We start from the raw sequence: 22,014 nt of genomic DNA, 5'->3' as shown, positions 1-22,014 counted from the left end.
CACAAGTTGACAGTTGAAATTTAAATCCATGGCCAACCACCTCTGTTAGCTGTCCTTTACCTACAGACTAAAGCTCCATTTCATAGGATGGTATGAAAGGTCTTTCACAATAGCGTCTCCCCTACCTCTCCAAGTTTATCTACCATATCTCCTTCCTATGCAACATGAACATCTCAATCTTTCTTAAACAAGCAATTATTGAACAAGGTGGTTCAATAATCTGGAATGTCATTGCCCTTTCCACTTCTGTCTACCAGGAAACTCATATTAATATTTTCAACTGAATTCATCAATTATAGCACAAATATCAACCCTTCTGTGAAGATTGTACTGAATTTCTTAGTACAGAGCTGATGAATCCCTCCTCTCTGTTTCCATAGACCTTTTTCAAACTTTTATTTCAGTTAGTCCATTATGTAAAAAAAATTTACTTATCGATCTTTTAATGCATAAGGTAAGTAAAATTTATTGGGAAAAAAATGTTTTCTTTTGCTATGTATTTTTTTGGAAATGTGTTTGGCACACAGTAAGTAATATATTATTGATTGATTGGGTAACTGAAAAGGTAGAACAGGTGGATGATAATGATTATTCTTTTGATTGGCAGAATGGCAGAACTTAAAATAAGAGATTTAAAACACACAGAAATTGTAAGAAGAAGGGACCTAATTATTCTCCAATGTGCTAAGCACATAATACATAAAATTGAGTAAACAATCACTGAGCACATATTATGTATAAAGCCTTGAACTAAGAATGAGAAGCACAAAAATAAAAGCATAGTATCTCCAAATTTATGAAATGCACAAACTACTGAAGGTACATAGAATGCATTAAAGTAAGTTTTGTATTTATTTTGGCTTATCATCCATGGTATATAGGGTAAAAGAGAGTGTTGTAGGAGATATACCTAATGTAAATGATGAGTTAATGGGTGCAGCACACCAACATGGCACATGTATACATATGTAACAAACCTGCACATTGTGCACATGTACCCTAGAACTTAAAGTATAATTAAAAAAAAAAAAAGAAAATGACATGCACAGACAATTGAAAACTGGCATATACTCCAAGCAGTCTTCTCAACATTTAACTTTAAGCCCCTTTTTCTTTTTCTAGTTAATTTGTTTTGCAAAATGAGTGTTTTGAATTTAACCTCTTTCTGCCTTTACCAATTCTACAAAATAAACACGTTCGTGTGAAATGGCTACAAGGAAGCTACGAAAAAGAAGCAATTGGAAAGATTGCAATTGTCCACGAACTAAGTAAATATCACATAAGGCAAAATGTAAAATAAGAATAATATTATAATGGATATTTTCAGATTTCCTTTTCTCATATCTAACCAGGTCAACTTTAAAGGTTTGCAAACCTCAGCAGAAGATTCCTGAATAGGAAACATGGACAATTAAATGGATTTTTAATATTTATTCAAATCTATTTTTATTTTAATAATAAGAAATGTCAGTTCTAACTTCAGAGGAATAACAGCAAAAGTATGGAAGTTGTTCAGTAGAACACTGTGAAGCATTGGGTCATCCCTGCAGCTCTTGGTACCCAAGGCCCTTAGCACAGCCAAGAACAGAACATGCTCCATTTAGGTATGATTTTTTAAAAACCTATCCCCATACCCCCAATTTTTTAATGCAACTTCTAACATTAAATCATATTAAAAAGAATACAATTTTAATATTAGCAAATCAGTCATTTAAGAGGAAAGACAGACACATCAAATAGCTTGCATAATTTTATTGTTCAACTAGGTGTTAATTTTAGTACTAGAATTCCAGAAAGACAAAGTAAAAAGAAAACTACATTGCAATGTATTCCTTCTACCTAATTAGAAGAAACAAGAGACTTTTAGTTTTTGTCTTCCTTGGAAAGTAAATTACATTCCCAGAATAAGGCACTCTTGAAGAAATTTAAAAATGTATCGCATGAATTCTGTAATAAGAGACAATGGACTCATAATAGACAATATCTTCCACTGAAGTTTTATAAAAGATCCAAAGCAACCAATAAAAAAGTATTTTTTCAATTGATCCTGTGTAAAAGCCAGCCCACTAAGGTTCTCCACTCCTTATTTCAGGGGCAATATTTAAAATATTTAACAACAGAATGGCAGAAGCCTCAGTATTGGTGCAGAGTTCCAGAAGAATCTTGCTGTGTCAGGGTTATTTCTTTTATTTGCTGGATTGTGGGAATCTCCTGGGATCCTGAGGGAGGGTCTTTGACCAGAAGGGAGTTACTTAGGAGGCTGAATGCAGTGACTATTTATCAACTGGCATAGAAGTATTTTAATATTTTAACAATTGGAATGGCCATGCCCATACACGCAGCTGTATATGTAAGTCTAGAGTGGGATATGAAATACTACCTGTGACCAGAAGAGCAAATAAATCATAAATTCAGAGAATTTCTCCCAGCACTCCACCCCAATAATTTTAAGGTGATGGCTGGCTGTGATTTTCATTTCAGTGCTCCCAGGTAAATCAAAGGCAGCTGCCAGTCATGTTTGAACACGCCCACCAAGACTGTAGTTGTGAAGCTTTAAATAAAATAACATCTTGCAGTAGGTAAAGGTTTTTCAACTTCCTTTTCAGTTTGTGTTAAGAGCAGTTCAAGATTGTGACCTGGAGGTGACAGGTGGCAGGTGATGGTGTCACAGACTAAGAATTTATATCTTTTCCATTCACCTCATTTGGGTCAAATAAGTCAAGCTGGTGAATAACTAGGCTCTTTCTACATTGCACAAGTAGCTCAGAAATCTTGCAAAGATCACTCTTCCAGAGAATCACCTTTTCTATTTAAATCTTTAGAAAGTCAAGCTACATTGAATGTAAGTGACTTGGGTTGTTCATTTTGCAAAACAATTAGACAGACACCATTATTTGATTTAATCTGACACTTTACATTAGTCTCATGCAGTGACATTGGATGTCATTGATAGCAACCTTAAAAAAGAAAAAAAACCCAAAAGAAGGAAAAGATTTCTTACTGGAGTAACCTAGTTCTACCTTGAGAGCTCAGCATGTAAAACTGAAATCAACCTCCCTCCTCCCAAAATTAGCTCAGTTACAAAAACCCAAACTTCCTCATTCCTAGCACGTTCGGGGCCCTCTACATGAGAATAAAATTTAGAAAAGAGAGTAATCCACGAGAGAAATTCAGCCCTATTATTTAAGGATGTTGGATGAGAATAGCAATGCAGAAACACACATGGGAAAACATGGGTTACTAATGACAACCATCCCACATAGCAGGTAGAAGTTCGAACAGAGATTGGGTCCATTGGGCTGGCTTCCAGGGACTTGATAAAGGGGTTGCTTCCTTGGTTATCTTACCATGACCTGAGGCTGATTCCAGGCATACTGTGTGAAAATAGGCACTCTCTGTTCACACACATCTCTGGACAGAACAGATATAAACCAGGTTTTTCAGGATGAAACCAGGCTGATGATTCATTAAGCTACAAGGAGGCATGAGACCATTTGGACTGAGACATGGGCATTGGCAAGGACTTGGCCATTGAGATTTTAGCCTTCAGTGTCAATTTCACTTACCAGTGGTGTGGCCTTGGCACCGTACCTCACGTCCCTGAAAGCTTCAGAGTTTCATCTGCAAGATAAGGATAATGAAATTACCTCATGTTATTATTGTGAGAAGTTAATAAGTGATACATGTAAAATGTTTACCACGGGGCTAAGCCACAAAGCACATGTTCAGAACCTGAGAAAGCAGGTATTAAAGAAAGCAGAACTATAGAAAGTATATTATAATACCTGTAATATAGCAGTGACAAGGGACCCTAAATATTGAGATGAGGGAGCAAAAATTAAGGATAAATTATTGTTTATTTATGATGTTATTTTGGACACCTAACATGTTATTTGGTTTCAAAATTGGTTACTTGGCAGGTGGCGAGGAGGAAGGTTACTCTTCCATTGATCGGTAACTGGGATATATGTAGTTAAGATTTAAAAAATTTTCTAGACCATGTAACAAACATGCACATGTACCACCGAATCTAAAATAAAAGTTGGAAAAAAATTTTCCCGAAATCAAAAGTGCTTAATGTCTGAAATATTTTCCTTACCTGATTAGAGACAATGAGGTTTAAGTAATTCTATGAATATTATAATTTTTGGCAATTTAATACAGTGGACTGATAAAAATCCTAAATCAAGAGTAGTTATTTGGAGAGATCTCCTGAGTGCTTAACACTATACTTGGGGCTGAGAGATGTAAAGATGAAAAGTCTGTAAGCAACATGAAACTACAGCTGGACATGCTTTGATCACCACTCAATCACTCAATCTCAAGCATTAATTTGATCATTAAGATGCATCTCACAAACATTTGTGGAATGAATGAGCCAGTCTCAGAATTCCCATACTAAGAAGGGAAGGAGATGAATGAATAAATTATTAAGGGCAGCTCTGAGCAATCCTATATCTCAGTGAACAGCTCCTTGTTCATAGAGGCTGAGCGAGAGTCTATGTTGGTCAGCATGTCTAACTGAATGGCCGAGAAGGGGCCTAATAATGCCTATTTCAATTTTAGAGAAAAAAATAGTAGTCCCTTGGCGTATCTTATAAAATAGCTGCTATTGTTCTTTTTCTTGTGAAAAAAATATAATTACTGTAATTTTTTTAAGAAAGTATGTTCATTGCAGAAAATTTTTTAAATATAGAAAATAATAAAGGAATTGAAATCACTTATAATGCTATCATCTAGAAATGATCCTTATGAAGAAGGTTTTAGTATAATTACTTCAACTGTATGAATGATAATTGGAACAGAGGGAAAATTCAAGAAGGAGAGGCCATATGAGAAGCTATCATCACCATCTAATTGCAAGATAGCTCAGTCTACTTGTGCTGTGGTAACAAAATATCACAGACTGGGTAAATTATAATGAACCAAAATTTATTTGTTCATGGTTCTGGAGGCTGAGAAGCCCAAGATCAAGGAAATAGTGTCCAGGAAGGATTTTCTTTCTGTGTGATCTCACAGTAGAGGGACAAAAGAGAGTGAGACAGAGAAAAGAACCAAACTCTCCCTTTTATAATTACTGCAATAACAAACCCACTCCCCCTGATAATGGCATTAATCCATTCACGCCTAATCACCTCCCATTAGGCCCCAGCTCCCAACACTGTTGCATTGGGCATTAAGTTTTCAATGCATGGTTTTGGGGCAACACATTCAAACCATAGCACAAGGTAATAAGTATCAGACTCACTGTAAAAGGATTGAGGAAAGGAGGATAACAGGACAAATTTAAGAGACAGAAAGATAGATAGGTTTAAGACATATGGATGGATTTAAGATACACATGTATGTATATATTTTCCTTTTTAAGTAAAAAAAATTGCGATATACTTAATGTATCTCATTAAACATATTGCAATGATAATTAGTTCAAAAGATTAGCCATGTAATGCTACTGGTATAATTAAGGGATAAATATTTGAGAATATGAATTAAGATAAGAGTAATAATCTTCAGGGATTTTTTTCTTATTTAATTGTGAAAGAAAGGCCAGTATCTATTTTAGAGACTTGGAACTGAAATGTGGGTGAGAAATTAAGATGAGGGGAAAAGATACTGGGAGCACTGGGGTATGAGTGGTAGCAGATGCCCAGGGAATCACTGAGTCACTGAGAAGCTGAGTGCTGAAGGCAGGGTGAAGGGGGAACAGACTTTTACAAGTTGTCCTCAGCTAGAAAACCAGGACAAGGCAAATGAAAAACTAGAAGCAGGAAATAAATAGTTTAAGTGTGGAGGCAACAATTTCATGTCTTAGCAAGAAGATTTCAAGGATGAATGTTGGTGGTAAGACAGTTATTTACATGCTTTTGATTGAAAATATTCTACAACTCACTGTGAGCAGTGTCAGAGTACTAGTAATTAATGGAAAGGATGGATGGTTAGGAAAATAAAACAATGAATATATACCATAGGTTCATCAGATCAAAAAGTGCTTTCATTGAAATTAATTCAGAGCAAAAAGGTATTGAATTTGGTGTTAGACTTCCTAGGTTAGAAGCCTGGTCATTCCACTGATGAGATGCAGGATTCTAGACAGTTTATTTAATCTCTCTGTGCTTCTGTTTTCTTCTAAAAATCAGGAAAAATAAGACAACCACCTCACAAAGGTAGATGTGAGGATTAAATAAGCACCTATAAAGCACTTAATTCAGTGCCTGATACATAGTGACTGCTATGTAATTGTTTGGCAGTATCATCATCATCATTATTATTAAATGATTAATAAGATTTTATTAGAGATCAAGAGCTCAAATTTAATACAACAAACATTTTCTTAGCATTTTATAAATGCAATTACTAGGAAGAGCGATTGGGACATATTAAGTCTTGTGTTTGGCCTCAATTCATTTTTTAAAAAATTTAATCAGTTTGGCAACAAGCTTTTACTGAGTGTCTAGATATGCCAGGTGTTCTACCTGGCAGAGCATGGAGACAATAACATGGTGTGATTTTAGCACAGGGTGATTAGTGCCATGACAGAGGCACACACAGGTGCTATAGGACCACAGAATAGTGATCTTTTAGTCAGGAAGATGTCTGTGAACTCTTCCTTAAGGACATGAGGAAAACCAGTTGAGAGAGATACAGAACTGCAGGCTGGCCATTCAGCCATTACATTCAACCAGCTAGGTTCTGATCCATGGACGACCATGCCATGCAGAGCTTAAATATTGTGACTGTCATTCCTGGAGAAGTACAAGACTAATCTGAGGTGTGTGGATAAGTGAGGAGCAAGGGGAATATCTCAGAAGGCTTTTGGGAAGAGGTAGTTCTTAGAGTTGCTATAACAGAGTGCCTGAGACTGGGTAGTTTATAAGGAAAATAAGTTTATTTAACTCATGATTCTGGTGACTGGAAAGTTCAAGACTGGGTACCTGCATCTGGTAAGGGCCTCACCTCCAAAAGCAGAAGGGAGCCAGTGTGTGCCAAGAGATTATGTGGTGAGAGATGGGCGGGTTCCTATGGGGACAGAGGAAGTGGAGGAGGGTGCTGTCAGGATCTTTTTAACAGCCAGCTCTCAAGTAACAAATACAGCAAGAACTCCCTCACTCTTGACAGAGGGCATTAATCTTTTCATAATAAATCCACCCACATGACCCAAATACCTCCCACCAGGCCCCGCCTTCCAACATTGCCACCTTGGGAATCAAATTGGAACATGAGGTTTGAAGAGGACAAACATCCAAATCATAGCACATGGACCCTGAATGATAATGCATTAATGTATAGAAACGTGAAAGGAAAGAGCGTTCTTAAAAAAAAATAAAATAGGATAAGCCAAAGGAGAAGGTTGGGGTAAGTGAGAAGAAAAGCATGTAGAATATGTATTGAGGTACTGCTGCTATGTGAATTTATTAGCAGAGAAAGGGGTACAGTGTGATTTTTTAAAAAAAAGACTGGGCATTTTCAGAGGGCCTGGTGGTATAGGAAGGCCATTTTTGGATTAAGTAGTCTGATTTGATTCTGAAATTTATGAGTCTTAAATATTCCTAAAAAAGAATTGCATTATCAGAAGATAATTCCAAGTTCATTATGAAGGAGCTAGTGGAAGTAGAGTGGCATATTTGGCTATGACTACAATCCAGATGAAAAGAGAAGAGATAAACTAGGGAAGTTGCTTAGGAAGACCAAGAAGAGGTAACCGCTTTCACCACTTCTATTCAACATAGTACTAAAAATCCTAGCCAGATAAACCAGGCAAGGAAAAGAAATTAAAGGCATCCAAACTGGAAAAAAGGAAGTCAAGTTATTCCTGTTCACTGATTATATAATCTTACATCTAGAAAAACTAAAGACTCCACCAAAAATCTCTAGATTTGATAAATGAATTCAGCAGGATGCAAAATCAGTGTACAAAAATCAGTATTAATTCTATATACCAATTACAATCTAACTGAGAACCAAATCAAGAAGACAATCCCATTTACAATAGCTACAAAAAATAATGAAATATCTAGGTATATATTTAACTAAGAAGGTAAAATATTTCTACAAGGAAAAAGAGAAAATGCTCATGAAAGAAATCATAGATAAAACAAACAAATGGAAAAACGTCTCCTGCTCATGGATTGGAAGAATTAATATTGATATCATTAAAATGACAATCCTGCTCAAGGCAATCTACAGAGTTAATGTAATCTCTATCAAAATACCAACATCATTTTTCACAGAATTAGAAAAACAATCATAATATTCATACGGAACAAGAAAAGAGCCCAAATTGCCAAACCAATCCTAAGCAAAAAGAACAAAGCTGAAGGCATCATATTACCTGATTTCATATTTTACTACAAGTCAATAGTAACAAAAACAGTATGGTACTGGTATAAAAATAGACACATAGATTGGTGGAACAAAATAAACATCCCAGGAATAAAGCCACATTTTTATAGCCAACTGATGTTTGACAAAATAGACAAGAACATACACTAGAGAAAGGACAACCTTTTCAATAAATAGTCTGGGAAAATTGGATCATCATATGCAGAAAAGTGAAACTGAACCCCTATCTTTCACTGTATACAAAAATCAACTTAAGATGAATCAAAGACATAAACATAAGACCTAAAACTATATAAAAAGCACTAGAAGAAAACCTAGGAAAAACTCTTCTGGACATTGGTCTAGGTAAAGAATTCATGACTAAGACCCCCAAAGCAACAGCAACAAAAACAAAAATAGACAAATGAGACTTAAACTAAAAAGCTTCTGCACAACAAAAGAAATAATCAGTAGAGTGAACAGACAATCTACAGAATGGGAGAAAATATTTGCGAACTATTCATCTGACAGAGGATTCATATCTAGAAACTACAAGAAGCTCAAACAACTCAACAAAAAATCAAAGAAATAATCCCATTAAAAAGTGGACAAAAGACATTAATAGACATTTCTTAAAAGAAGACATAAAAATGGCCAACAGACATGAAAAATGCTCAACATCACTAATTATTAAAGAAGTTCGAAGTAAAACTACAATATCATCTTAACACTAGTCAGAATGGCTATTATTGAAAAGATAAACTATAACAAATATTGGTGAGTTTGTGGAGAAAAGGGAACTCTTATACACTGTTCCTGGGAACGTAAATTAGTACAACCTCTATGGAAAACAGCATGGTGATTTCTCAAAAACTAAAAACAGAACTACTATTCTATCCAGCAATCCCGTTATTGGGTGTCTATGCACAGGAAAAGAAATCATTGTATCAAAAAATACCTGTGCCCGTATGTTTATTGCAGCACTAGTCACAATAGCAAAGATACAGAATCAACCTTAGTGTTTATCAACAAATGACTGGATAAAGAAAATGTGGCATATATACCCAATGGGATACTATTCAGCCATAAAAAGAATGAAATCATGTTTTTTGCAGCACAATGGATGGAATTAGAGGCCATTATCTTAAGTGAAGCAAGTCAGACACAGAAAGACGAATACCATATATTCTTACTTATAAGTGGGAGCTAAATAGTGAGTACACAAAGGTGTAGAGTGTCAAATGATAGACAATGAAGACTCAAAAAGGTAAGGGGGCAAAGGGGGGTGGATGACGGAGGTTTTGGAGTACAGCGTATGTTATTTGGGTGATGGATACTCTAAAAGCCCTGACTTCACCACTACGCAAGCTATGCATGTAACAAAATTACACATATGTCCCATAAATTTATACAAATTTAAAAAAGAAGAGGTGATCAGCAATGTCATGCCTAATGTTTAGTGATTTGCTTTGTTTAAAATGATCACACACAGCTATTCAAAGTAATTTTTGTGTATAACGTAAATGTTCCATGTACCATTTTTAAACTGGAGGGGAATAGATGATTCATTGCCTTAGAGAATATTGCTTTCTTTATAATATACTTTTAAAGTAAAATAAAAAAAATTTAAAGTTTACCAAATTTTTGAGCACATGCCTATGAGTAATCTTAAAGTCTAACACACTCCTAGCAATTTAGAAGAAAGTTTCTGTGGAAACACATTTTCCAGTAGTCTATAATCATCTACAGTCTGCTTTGTACCGTGCACAGAAATATTTAAGTGTGTTGATGATATTCATTTTCACTTGCAATCTGGTTTAACTGGCAACTGGCAAAACCAGTTAAAATTAAGAAGATGGATATTTTGAGCTAAACTACAAACAATTCTGCTGGAAATAGAACGTGATAACTAAATTGCTATCATTCATGCCTTGCTCTCTAGAATCTGGCTAATGGAGGATTGAAGAGGCTACAACTTTCCTACATTGAACATAACAAAACAGACCAATAAACTGGCTCTCCTTGAGCATCTGAAATTTCCTCCAGACATCTCACAAATGCAAAGAGAAAGTTAGTGCCAAAACAAATATTATACTCAACAATTTCGACGACTAATATGTTAAGCAGGAATTTCTCTCTAAACGCTATAGAACTAAAAAAAAAAATACCCTAGTTTAAGGGCAGGTTTAATCCACCACTGTGTGCATACCACACAGGGATAAGGAGATCATTAATCTGAACCAACTTTAGCAGTTAATTAAAATATGTGCTGTGTCACTCAGAGTGTTTCTCTAAACTTAACTATTATTGAGATTTAGAATCTCCTTAAACTAACAAAAAAAGAAGAGCCATCTTAGAGAGAGGATGGAAGAAGAGCATCTGTTCTGCAAAACTTCCCACAGCAATTGGCTTGGTTTCTCTGCTAATTATGCTCCACATCAGGCTGGGAAATTTAACAGGTAAGCTTTTATTATTTACTCTGGTCTCTTTGTTGGAAGATGCCCCCTCTGGTGGCCATAAATCTATTTTTAAAGAAAAATAATTAGTTACAAGTGCTTCTCAAAAATTGATGGTGAGAGAAGGAAATCAAAATACTTTAGACCCAAAACTTATTTTGTTTTTTTTTGTGGCATTGGCTGTTCGTTCTCTCCAAACTTTTAGTTACTTCATACACATGGACAAGAAGCATCACTGTCAACTTTAATATCTATCTAACAGACTGCATGAGAATACCCAAAAGCAAAAGCAAAATTGTGTCCCAAGACTCTCATAAGAGAAAGATGCCACAGAGAAAAGAAGATCTGAGCAGATCAGTCTTGAGGTAGAACAATCCGGATTTTCGGTTTCTTGCCAACTGCCAAAGAATTTCAAGAAAACCCATCTCACCACTGCAAGAGGAGACCATAGAGGTCTTTGGGAAAACACATGGGAGAGGTACTTCTCCTCCCATTCCTTCACTATAAGGAATCATATAATAGTAATTTTCAATCAAAATAAAGCGTGAAAAAGCATTGTTGACAAATTTTATGTCACTATGGCAGAAAGTCTATAATAACTGAAGTTCTAGCAGTTATGAGACCTTCTTTAGTAAAAACACCAGTGTCTATTTCATCTCATTGTTCTAGTCCTATAACATTAAGCCTAGTGAAACTCAATACGCAATTAATTAGATATAACTTTAATTGCAGTGAATCAATACATTATTTAACAAATATGCTAAGTTAAAAATCAATCTAGTCTCCAACCTAAACTTCGCAAAGCTCTCAGAATTTCTATTTAATCACTTCTAAATGATTCTCCACCAGAATCAGCCAGCTTCCGCCTTTACTCAGTCAGTCCATCAGCTTGGAATGACCTGCTTCCTTCTGTTCTTCCTCTAAGTTCCAATCAGTGCTCACTGAAAATCCCATCTCCCCTAAGAATTCTGTACCCGCAGGAGTCTACATCTTTCCCTGAATTCTACTGGAGTCACATGTATTGTCTTTTTTCATTTACCTATTTGTAAGTGATTCGTAGCTCTTCAGCTAAACTGTGTAGTCTTGAAAATCAGGATATGTAATTCTTTTTTTTGTATACTTGTATATGATTCTTTTTTTGTATACTTGCACAAAAGTAGTATTCATTAAATATTGCTGTACAAGTCAGTGAGTTAAGTATATTTAAAGAAAAACAAATCAATCATCAAACAACACATATTTATCAAGACCCTACTTTGTATGAAGTGTAATCCTATGGACAAAGGATGACATATGTACACACACACACACACACACACACACACACCCCCCCAGGGTCTTGATCAAGTAGGCTTATTTTATACTTAGGAAAATAAGACCTAGAGTGGTGCAAGATAGCCAATGATGCATAGATAATAAGTATAAAATGGGCAATTAAAACTTATGAGCATAATTTTTAATTTATATATGTATATAATTTATGTACATTTGAGTATAAGTGGAATGTTGAAAGCAGATGGAGCCAGCATTCCACGCAGAATGTGTCACCACGTAAAGCTTTATCCCCACCGCAAACACAGTGTCAGGGGTAGTCCAAGTGTTTGGAGTTATGTCCTATTAAAGTCTTGGTTGATTTTATCAGCACTCATACAAAAAAGTTATAATGATTTTATATCCATATAATGTATATATTTTTAAGTTAGAGACATTAAAAATAATTAAAATTAATCTCTTCATGGCACTTCTTTGGGAAAATAGACACAACCTTATTATAAAACAAAAGAGTAGATACTACCTCAAGCAAGTTAAATACTGTTTGCCTTCGTAGACTGTATGTATATCTACATTACAGAACATTTATTATTGAGGATTTTGAGAAAGACTCTTAGCCTAACTGAACTCAGTTTCATAATATCACATAATTGTGCATGTTCTTCATCTTTAAAATAAGAGCATTAAACAAAGCGATAGCTGAGCTTCCTTTAAGCTTGCTTTATTTGTCCAAAACAAATACCAGAGACACCCCCTGACTAGAATGAAATGCCTCCTAGCTGTTCACACTAAGTAATTACTTTTATATAATGCATTCAGCCTGGAGAACTCAAGGATCTCTGAGATTCTACTCTATCTTATTATTAGAAAATCTCCATAAGATGGCTGTTATTGTCACCACTCTTTAAGAAGTTAAATGAAGGCTTAGAGAAACGAAGTTGCTTGTTTACGGAAGGTCAAAGAAAAGAAAAGCAGGCAGAGCTAGGAATACATCTGACATCGTGGATCGTTTCCTTTGCCATACCCTAGAAGCATCTCAAGAACAGATTGACGGTAAATATCACTTTTCTGGGTTTAGAAAACAAATGTGTGGAAACATGGAGGCAAAGGCTGGATCTGCTCACTGGAGAGGCAGAGAGTTGTTCTCTAGTTGGACCAAGTGATCTGTACCATTAGATGCTCTTGAGTGAACCAGTGGGGTAAAAGGTTTTAAGTGTCTCAAAAAAGAGAACTGTTTCTACGGCCTTCATTGAAAAGTCTGGATTCTGCACACTTCTCTGGGTCCAAGACATTCTCTTTCAGGACTACATCTCTGAGAATTCCAAGCTGGAAATGTAACTTACACATCAATTATCATTCTGTCAATTTTACAGGTAAGAAAATAGCACAAGGCATATAAAATTCACGGATTTTGAAGCCACCTGAAATGAATTTTGAAATAGAGATCTGCCAACTTTTTTACTTGTGAAATCTGGAGTATGATGAGTAACCTCTCTATCCTATCTTATCTGCAAAGCAGAGATAACAATACATTACTCCTATGAGTGTTTCAGGCATTAGATTATTATGCAAAGAAGCTATCATGGTGGGGTCACTTAGTTGCTGTCTAATTATTGCTAACCTGGAAGGCTTTGGGGATGGTAATTTAACTAAGTCACAAAGTTCCATAAGGAAAGTGTTCAGGGCTTTGTCTAGTTGTCTCATTTCCCTATAAAACAGGGCCTCTACAGAAGAACCACAGTTAGCATTTTGTTACTAACTCTAAAAAAGCACTAAGCTTTGTCTTTAGCCACTGGATTTATTAGAGTGAGCAAGGACTAGGGGCCTGAGGCGAATCACTATGGGGAATAAATTAGGCAGAGTGAAGAATGAAACTCATTGTTATGCAAACACAGGTTAAAAATGCAGTTGTGTGAATTTTGTTTGGCTTTGTTTTAATGAAGGAGTGAGGTTTGTGGTTTTAGCACGCTCCCTCAGAAGGGGACCATTTCCACCCCAGGACTCATTTCCATGGAAGGCCCGTGGTAAACCTAAGGCAGCTGGTAAGTTTAGCACTTTTTGTTGTCCAAGAAAGTGTGTAAGAAACAAGGGCCAGCATTTTCATTGGACTGTCAGAGCAAAGATTGCAATAATTTTGTAAAATTTTGCAAAAAAATGACAACTCTGTGAAGTGAAGGCAATGTTAATTAGCTTGATCATGGCAATCCTCTCACAATGTCTGCATGTGTCAAAGCATCATCACATAGTACACTATGAATATATACAATGTTTGTCAATTATACCAAAATAAAGCTGGAAAAAAAGGAAAAGAAAAGAAACATGAAAAGAAAGTGACAATTGATATATATGTTGTGTAACATCAAATAAAACTGCATGTGAACTAACATCATGTTTGCAGAAACAGAGGAACTCAACGATTAATGTCAATCTTATGAAATAAATATTCTTAAGATGTTTATATAGGAGTATAGTTTATGCAATTAATATGTTCTTAAAACATTAGGAGCAAACATAACATAATTTTTACAAATTAAAACTTTTTGTCATGCTAGGAGGAAAAACATTTGAAAGGACATTCTCTGGTCAATATTTCTATAAAAGTTACTTATCTCATTTTAATGTTAATTCTGTATGTTGTAAACTGATTCATCCTGAGACCCACTTTTTGTTACTGAATTCTTATCAAAAAGCAAATTCCTTTGGGGCTCAAAAAAATTGCAGCACACATAGTCACATAGGCAAGGAAGACTTTAAGGATGTCGCAATAATGGAAAGGGCACCAGAACTCAGTCTTAACTCCACTGCTAAAAATTGGCTGGAGAGCTTTTAAGAGCTAGGACTGGGGATGGAGGAGGGATTTTAGGGCATCTGTTGGCTTATTGGCCTTACCCAATGGAAAAGTACATTTTCTCCTATCTTCAGGACAGGAGGCAGTTTTACAACTTGGAAAATGTTAGGCTCCTATCCTCCCGTAGAAACTGGGAGATAGAGATGCTATCTTTTTTGATTATTTCTTTTCAAAGAGATGACTCCCAGATCCTTGAGAAAGACAGTTCTGAGTTGCGAAACTGGCAAGAAGCTTTTAATGAGATTTTCAACTCAAAGATGTAAAGGAAGAATTTAAAATTGCAATTTTTTAAAAGTAAATACTTATTTAAAAAAAGGAAGGCAAGGATCCTAGAGGCATGAAGAACCATCTAAAGTTTAGAAAAGCTGAGAGGAACATTGAGGCCTCCTTGAACAGACTCATCATAAAGAAGTTTTAAAGAGAGAACCTGGGCTCCCTCACACTTCAAAATGTTCTATAATATCTTAGTACATGAAATGTGTCTTTGTGTTCTCATTCCACTGTCCCATCTGACACCCTCACGTTCCCCCTCCTACCTTACCCCCATAGGCAGCCTCCCCACACACAAATGCACCTGCAAATCATTCCTACCTCATTTTCCTCCTTCTTTGCAAAGTCCTCAGGCTGGAAAACCTAATTTTGTTCCTCAGTGAGGCTTCCTTGCCTCATGCACCTCACCTGTGTTCTCAGTGGGTTGCCTGATGCCATAAACTCTGTGTTCATGCCCTAATGGAAGGCTCATGGTAGATTACTGTGTCATCCTTCTAAGGATGCCTGCGTATGTACAGTGGACATTTGGGAACACAATATCTAACTCACTAGACAGGCCCTCTAGAAATTAGTGCTAATGAAATGTGAACAAGGCAGACTATTTGGGTTGAAGATAAGGTGGAGATGAGGGTAGTCTTCAGAGCCTCCCCTAAATTTCAGCACACGGCTTTCCCTTTCCCTGGTGTGTTCTTTCAAAACCAATGGTGGCAGTAAAGCATCCCAGAGGGCTGACAACAAACGGGTGTATCACCCCAGCCCTGCATGGAGGAGGGTGGGAAGAGAAGGGAGAAGGGTGTGTAGAAGCTCTCAGAAAGTTTTCAGGCTTTTTACCTCTTTATGTATATTTTCTTTTATGATCATCACAACACTCCCTATCTTTACGCACAAGCTCATTTTCAAAAAAACATAAAATAGGCCAGGAGCAATGGCTCCTGCCTGTAATCCCAGCACTTTGGGAGGCCGAGGCAGGTGGATCATCTGAGGTCAGGAGTTCGAGACCAGCCTGGCCAACATGGCAAAACTCCATCTCTACTAAAAATACAAAAATTAGCTGGGTGTGGTGGCATGCACCTGTAATCTCAGCTACTCTGGAGGCTAAGGCAGGAGAATCACTTGAACCCAGGAGGCAGAGGTTGAAGTGAGCCAAGATCGCGGCCTTGCACTCTAGCCTGGGTGATAGAGGGAGACTCCATCTCAAACAAACAAACAAACAAAACCCATAAAATAAATGAATATTTTTATGAATAAGTACCAAAGGAGATATCAGAAAGTTCCAGTATAGACGTAGAGTGTAAATGTCATCAATCAAACCAGAATCCTCCTGACTCATAGCACACCCGGAATGTCCATTTAGTCCCATTCAGCAATCCTCTGGTTAAGGGCTTGGAAAAAGGAATTGAGGCACCCGTCTCCTCCCCCAAAGTAGAATTCAGAAGACATTCCTAAATATACAGACAGGGAGAACCTCTTTGGAAAGTTTGCACTTTAGAACCCTGAACGTTATATTTTCTGTCGCCCAGGCTGGAGTACAGTGGCGCAATCTCGGCTCACTGCAAGCTCCGCCTCCCTGGTTCACGCCATTCTCCTGCCTCAGCCTCCCGAGTAGCTGGGACTGCAGGTGCCCGCCACCACGCCCGGCTAATTTTTTTGTATTTTCAGTAGAGACGGGGTTTCACCGAGTTAGCCAGGATCGTCTCGATCTCCTGACCTTGTGATCTGCCCACCTCGGTCTCCCAAAGGGCTGGGATTACAGGCGTGAGCCACCGCGCCCAGCCATTTTCTTTCATTTTTATGTGCTTCCCATAAATTTCATGAAACTCTGCTTAAGATTTCATAAATAATTATTTGTGAATATACCAGTAGAAATGGATATTTGAGAGAATTACAAGTTTCAGTGTGCTTTAGAAAGTCTACAGAGTCAGCCTCCAAAGAAACATTAGGGAAAAAAGCAGCCTCTTCGTATCTATGACTGGGTGGTCTCCCAGCAGCAAAGATCAAGGTTATTGATCTCTTCTCTATACATCGGCCCTACACATTTGGGTCTACTGCTGAGGTTGAGTATTACTGGCCATCCTTTCCCTGCAGGTGAAACAAGGTCTTTCGGGTAATATAGCCCAAATACAGCACTTACGCCTTTCCCTGAAACTGGGAAGACAGCAGAAAGCGTGTCTCCTCACTCTCATGGGCAGTGTAACTAACTTAGAGGTCTAAGCCTGTGGGTCTTGTAAGTCTTATAAGTGCTTCCCTTCCATCATGTGCAAGCCACCTGGGGAAAGGTGCAAGGGGCAGGAACTTGGAGGGCAGAAATTTTGAACTTGAAAGAAATAGTCAAATCAAGGAAAATAATTAAATAATTTATAGCTCTTTTCCAGGATAAATATGCAACTACTCTTCTTGGGGTAATAATGATAATAATCTCTTTTTTCTGCTTTTTACTCAGACGTAAGCATTGTGCTACATTATCTGCTGGGTTTTTATTTTAAATTGGAAAGCTAAGTATCATTTTCACTAGAAAACTAAGTAAATTGCTAAGGCAGTAAGTGGCAGAGTGAAATGTAGTTCCCTGGTCCCTCTGACTGTAGCCCACGCTTGTGATGTCTCTGCCTAGTGTAGGGAGTAGTTAATTCTAGAATACCGTGCAAGAACGGAAAGACCAGGAGTTTGAGTGTCAGAATAACATGGCTTTCTTTGAATGCAAACTCTGCAATATACTCAATGTATAACCTCAGAAAAGTTGTTTAACACCTCTTACTGTCAGTTTCCAACCTATAAAATATAAGAAATTGTCATGATAGCTCTCAGTAGAAGGCTCAGGATATAGGAATAGGTTCACAGTAACTATTACTTCTTTTCCTCCCTGGAGTATGGGGGGTGGGGAGAACTATTGTTTTCTTAACAAGGGATTGAGAAAAACCCAGAAAAGTTGCTGGCATCTCAGTAGGGGGAATAATGTGCCCAAATGAAAAACCAAAAGTCATTGATTATGAAGTAAAATAGAAAAGATTCTTTCTGGAAAGAGAGATCAATGATTAGAGAAAGACACCCAGGTTAGAGCAGGTTGAAGATAGGCAAGATTTGTAATAAATATTTATAAAACAATGAAGAAAGAGGGGAAATGAAAGAATTAATAGCCAGTCTGATAAAATGCTGGCCAATCCATAAGTATAGAATCTTGCTTATCAAGATCAACAAAATCATACCACTAAATTGTATTACATTATTGTCCTCTGTTCTCAATAAAAATAAACACCAGAAATAGTGTTTATCTTTGAGGAAAATGCATAGGCTAATCTTAAATCAAGTCCACATATTTTCTTCCAACGGAAATATGAATATTTTCCTGGTAAATCTGCCTTAACATCCTATGATAGATGTTCCCATTGTTCTTCAGGAACAAACAAGGTAGGATTTTTTTTTTTTTTTTTGAGCAATGTGCAAAATGGAAACGTTTGAAAAATAGTTTCTTAAATCGCAGTGTGTAGTCGCTAATGGGCTATGACAAGCTATTTTTCCAGTCTTCCATTTTCAATCCATATTTCTGAATAGCTTTGTGAGATTTTGCATTAGTTTCACAGATTTCCCCAAATGATTATGCCGCAGTAATAGAATAAGGAGCATCTGTGGCAGGCTGATTGTATCACACAGTGTTTACTGAGAATGAAGGACTGTCACACGCATGCTGATCCGAGAAATAAGCTTGAAGATTACTATTATTAAACAACCAACTGTTAAAAGATCCACACGACATATTAAGGGGAAATATAGAATAAATTGGTTTTGTTGCTTAAGCCAAATATTTTGGAATTCATCCACATTAAGCTCTCACTTTTTCTCACCATGGTCCTTGATTTTGTGATAAGTTTGCATACATTACTGTTCCCGGAGGTACATTTAGTTTAATTAAATTTTACTATTAAAAAGTATTAAAGCCAGCTTCTCATAATCCTTAGGAAACCTGGCGTGGAAACACATTGCTTCCCTAACACTTTCCTGAAGGAGCTTGGACGACTTGACTCAGGCAGGTTGAGAGACCAGAAAGCCATCCAGAGAGGGCAGGGACCCAGCCATCCACCACCTGGTTCTACTCCCACCCTAAGGTTTGCCTCCTCCAGGCAGCATCACACAGCAACAGGGCTAGAGTTTAAGACACTTGTGTTCTACTTTGGAATCTGCCAGCTGACTTAGTCTTTTCATATTCTGTTTTAAAATATTATGATTATGTATTTTCCTTACTATTCTATAAACAAGAATTCACATTTGAAAAACCAAAAATGACAGGGTATCAGGGAGCTTATTTTCCATTTGAGCTGCATTCAGAAGCTTCTGCTGTCCTCATGCTCTCCCCCAGTGTTGGCTGAGAACCTACTGTGTGCCACGTATTAGGCTGGAATCTGGGCGTACAGAGGTGAGGAAGGTCAAATCCTCTCCGCCAAGAGATTTACAGTCTCATCATGAAAATGCCCTGCCTTAATCCCTATCTCACACTGACAGCTGGTCTTGAAGGAGGAAGAGCTGCAAGTTCTGTTAGTCATTCTGAAGGGAGGAAATGGAAAAAACATGGTATGTCACAATAAGGCAACCATCCTGATGAAATAAATGTTAAAGTATGCAAACTATATATTTGAAGGTAGTTTGTCATCTATTTTTTTCTCACAGTCTTTCCTCTGATGGATTACTGAGTGCTTATTTGATCCATGATTGTCAATCATCCATCCTTGCAACATTTAACAAAATACAGACCCACTCTGTTCTCAGAAAGCACCACACAGAGATTCTGAGGCACTAATCAGGATGTAGAAAAACACCCCAGTCACCCTGCATTGGAAACGGAGAAGTGCTTTCGGAGCCATACTTCCTGCTGCGAGGTCATTAGCAGTGCGTCCGTCCACAGCAAAGTGTTTTGCCACAGGTAACAATGGCTTAGTTTTTCCTAATGTTTTCCAAGTGTAGCATGAATGAACCAGCCAGTGTTTCTGTCAGGCCAAACCAAAGGCTCTTTTGTTGTTTATTTTATTCTGCATTTCTTACTTAGCAGCAGAGATCTTTTTAAACTTCTAAATAACTCGTGCAAAAAAAATTATCTAAAATATGGACACAGATACAGGTAAATGTCTAGACAAGGCTAAGTCACTTCCAAAAAGAAGGTCCCCAAGTCCTCTGTGCCAGTATCTTTGTAGGTCACCATAAAAAAACCTCAAGCATTTCTTCTTCAAAAAATGTCCCATTTATACCCCCAAAGTCTTTCCAATTTACCTTTCTATGCTACTATTCCTCTGTAGTACTGTCAGTCTAGTAGAACCCAGTAAGCTGGTTACATTGTTCAAACTGTTTTACTATCATCCAGTTGTAGAGACAGAAACAGATAGGCTTATACTCCAGCTGAACTGAATGTGCAATACCAGCTTAAGGTATGTTACTGTTCCAAGCCTCAGTTTTCTCAGTAAAATGCAACTAATAAGCAGATATTCTTTGCAGAGTGAGGAGAGGTAAGGTTATGCTACGATAACAAACAATCCTTCACTCAGTGGCTTTACACAATAAAATTTTATTTCTTATTCATACAAAGTCTTCTGTGGGACCAGAAGGCCTCTCAGGGATCCAAGCTACCGAATAATTTTGACTCTACTATCTCAATACAAAGCTTCCTTTTAGATGTCCAGGAGAAGATGGAGTAGAACAGGGGTGTCCAATCTTTTGGCTTCCATGGGCCACATTGGAAGCAGAAGAATTGTCTTGGGCCACACATAAAATACACTAACAATAAATGATGAGCTTAAAAAAAATTGCAGAAAAAAACTCATAATGATTTAAGAAAGTTTACAATTTTGTGTTGGGCTGCATTCAAAGCTATCCTGGGCCACGTGCGGCCCACAGGCCACAGGTTGGATAAGCTTGGAGTGGAGAGTCTTGCACTGGCAATTAATTGAGTGCTTTAGCCTGAAGGTGGTGCACATCAATCCTCTTCCATGTCCAACGGCCGGAACAAAGTAAATGGCTACATCCAACCACAGGGAGTCTAGGAATTGCAGTCTTCCATGTGACAGGAAAAAAAAAAACAAGATATTTCTGAGCATTAGTTATGTCTACCAGAGTTGTTGTTAAGATTAATGAAGTAATAGATAAAAATCTTCCCAGCATACCCAGTATACTTTCAAAACTGGTAGACGCTGAATACATAGAAGGCATGATCATGATGACGACGATGAGGCCGATGATGACAATGAATAAATGGCTCAATATGTAAATAAGTAAATTAGAAGTGTTTCATTTAATTACTCAAATATTCACATGCTTTATCACATGAAACACAAATTTGTTGTTAGTTCCAATTGTAACTCCTATTTCTACTACTAATGAGACAGGTGCCTTCTGACCAAAGCTGTCCTGATCAGTAAGAATCATGGTCTTTTCCACTTAATTTCTCCAACCTTTCACACCATCTTGCATTACAGGCAGTTCCTAACATGACAAGCTATCATACTCTTTCACTAATGGGAACCCTCTTGAGTTCTGTTTCCTGTGCACTGACCCCAATTAAACAACTTTGTATTGGTGTCCCTGTTTCAAGACCCTGTTAGCCTACTCACTAATGTTAGTCTCTTAAATTACTCATCAGAGTACCTCCCATAGGATCAAATACATTTTTCTCAAATCCTAAATGAAATATTACTGTTCTACAAATCCATTTCACACATCTACAGCAGTGATTTTTCAAATGTGGGGGTAAGGGAGATTGATGTGATGCAACATATTCTAGATGAGCTTTAGGCAGAGCTTTCTCCCTCTCCACATAAATGGGAAAAGAAATAAAAGTTAATTTTTAATCCCCTGAATGGGGAAAATAGCACT

At 37.1% G+C, this 22,014-nt stretch overlaps 1 protein-coding gene and 1 long non-coding RNA gene across 2 annotated transcripts in view; one reads left to right on the top strand and one right to left on the bottom strand.

Annotated features, from left to right (window-relative positions):
- The window catches only part of LOC104003183 (uncharacterized), a 110,056-nt gene that overhangs the window by 24,943 nt on the left and 63,099 nt on the right, over positions 1-22,014 (bottom strand). Inside the window, exon 5 of the long non-coding RNA XR_001711396.4 lies at positions 3,567-3,621. This is a non-coding gene — a long non-coding RNA (uncharacterized LOC104003183). The remainder of the gene's footprint in view (positions 1-3,566; positions 3,622-22,014) is intronic.
- LOC129137822 (putative uncharacterized protein encoded by LINC00305) overlaps positions 19,822-22,014 on the top strand; it is a 32,298-nt gene continuing 30,105 nt past the window's right edge. Inside the window, exon 1 of the mRNA XM_063795821.1 lies at positions 19,822-20,074. The gene's annotated coding sequence lies outside the window, so the exon portion shown is untranslated. The remainder of the gene's footprint in view (positions 20,075-22,014) is intronic.

This window comes from Pan troglodytes, chromosome 17, assembly GCF_028858775.2.
Source record: "Pan troglodytes isolate AG18354 chromosome 17, NHGRI_mPanTro3-v2.0_pri, whole genome shotgun sequence".
Classification (NCBI taxonomy): Eukaryota; Metazoa; Chordata; class Mammalia; order Primates; family Hominidae; genus Pan; species Pan troglodytes.
Note: the sequence above shows the minus strand (reverse complement) of the source record. Positions and strands in the feature narration are given on the sequence as shown.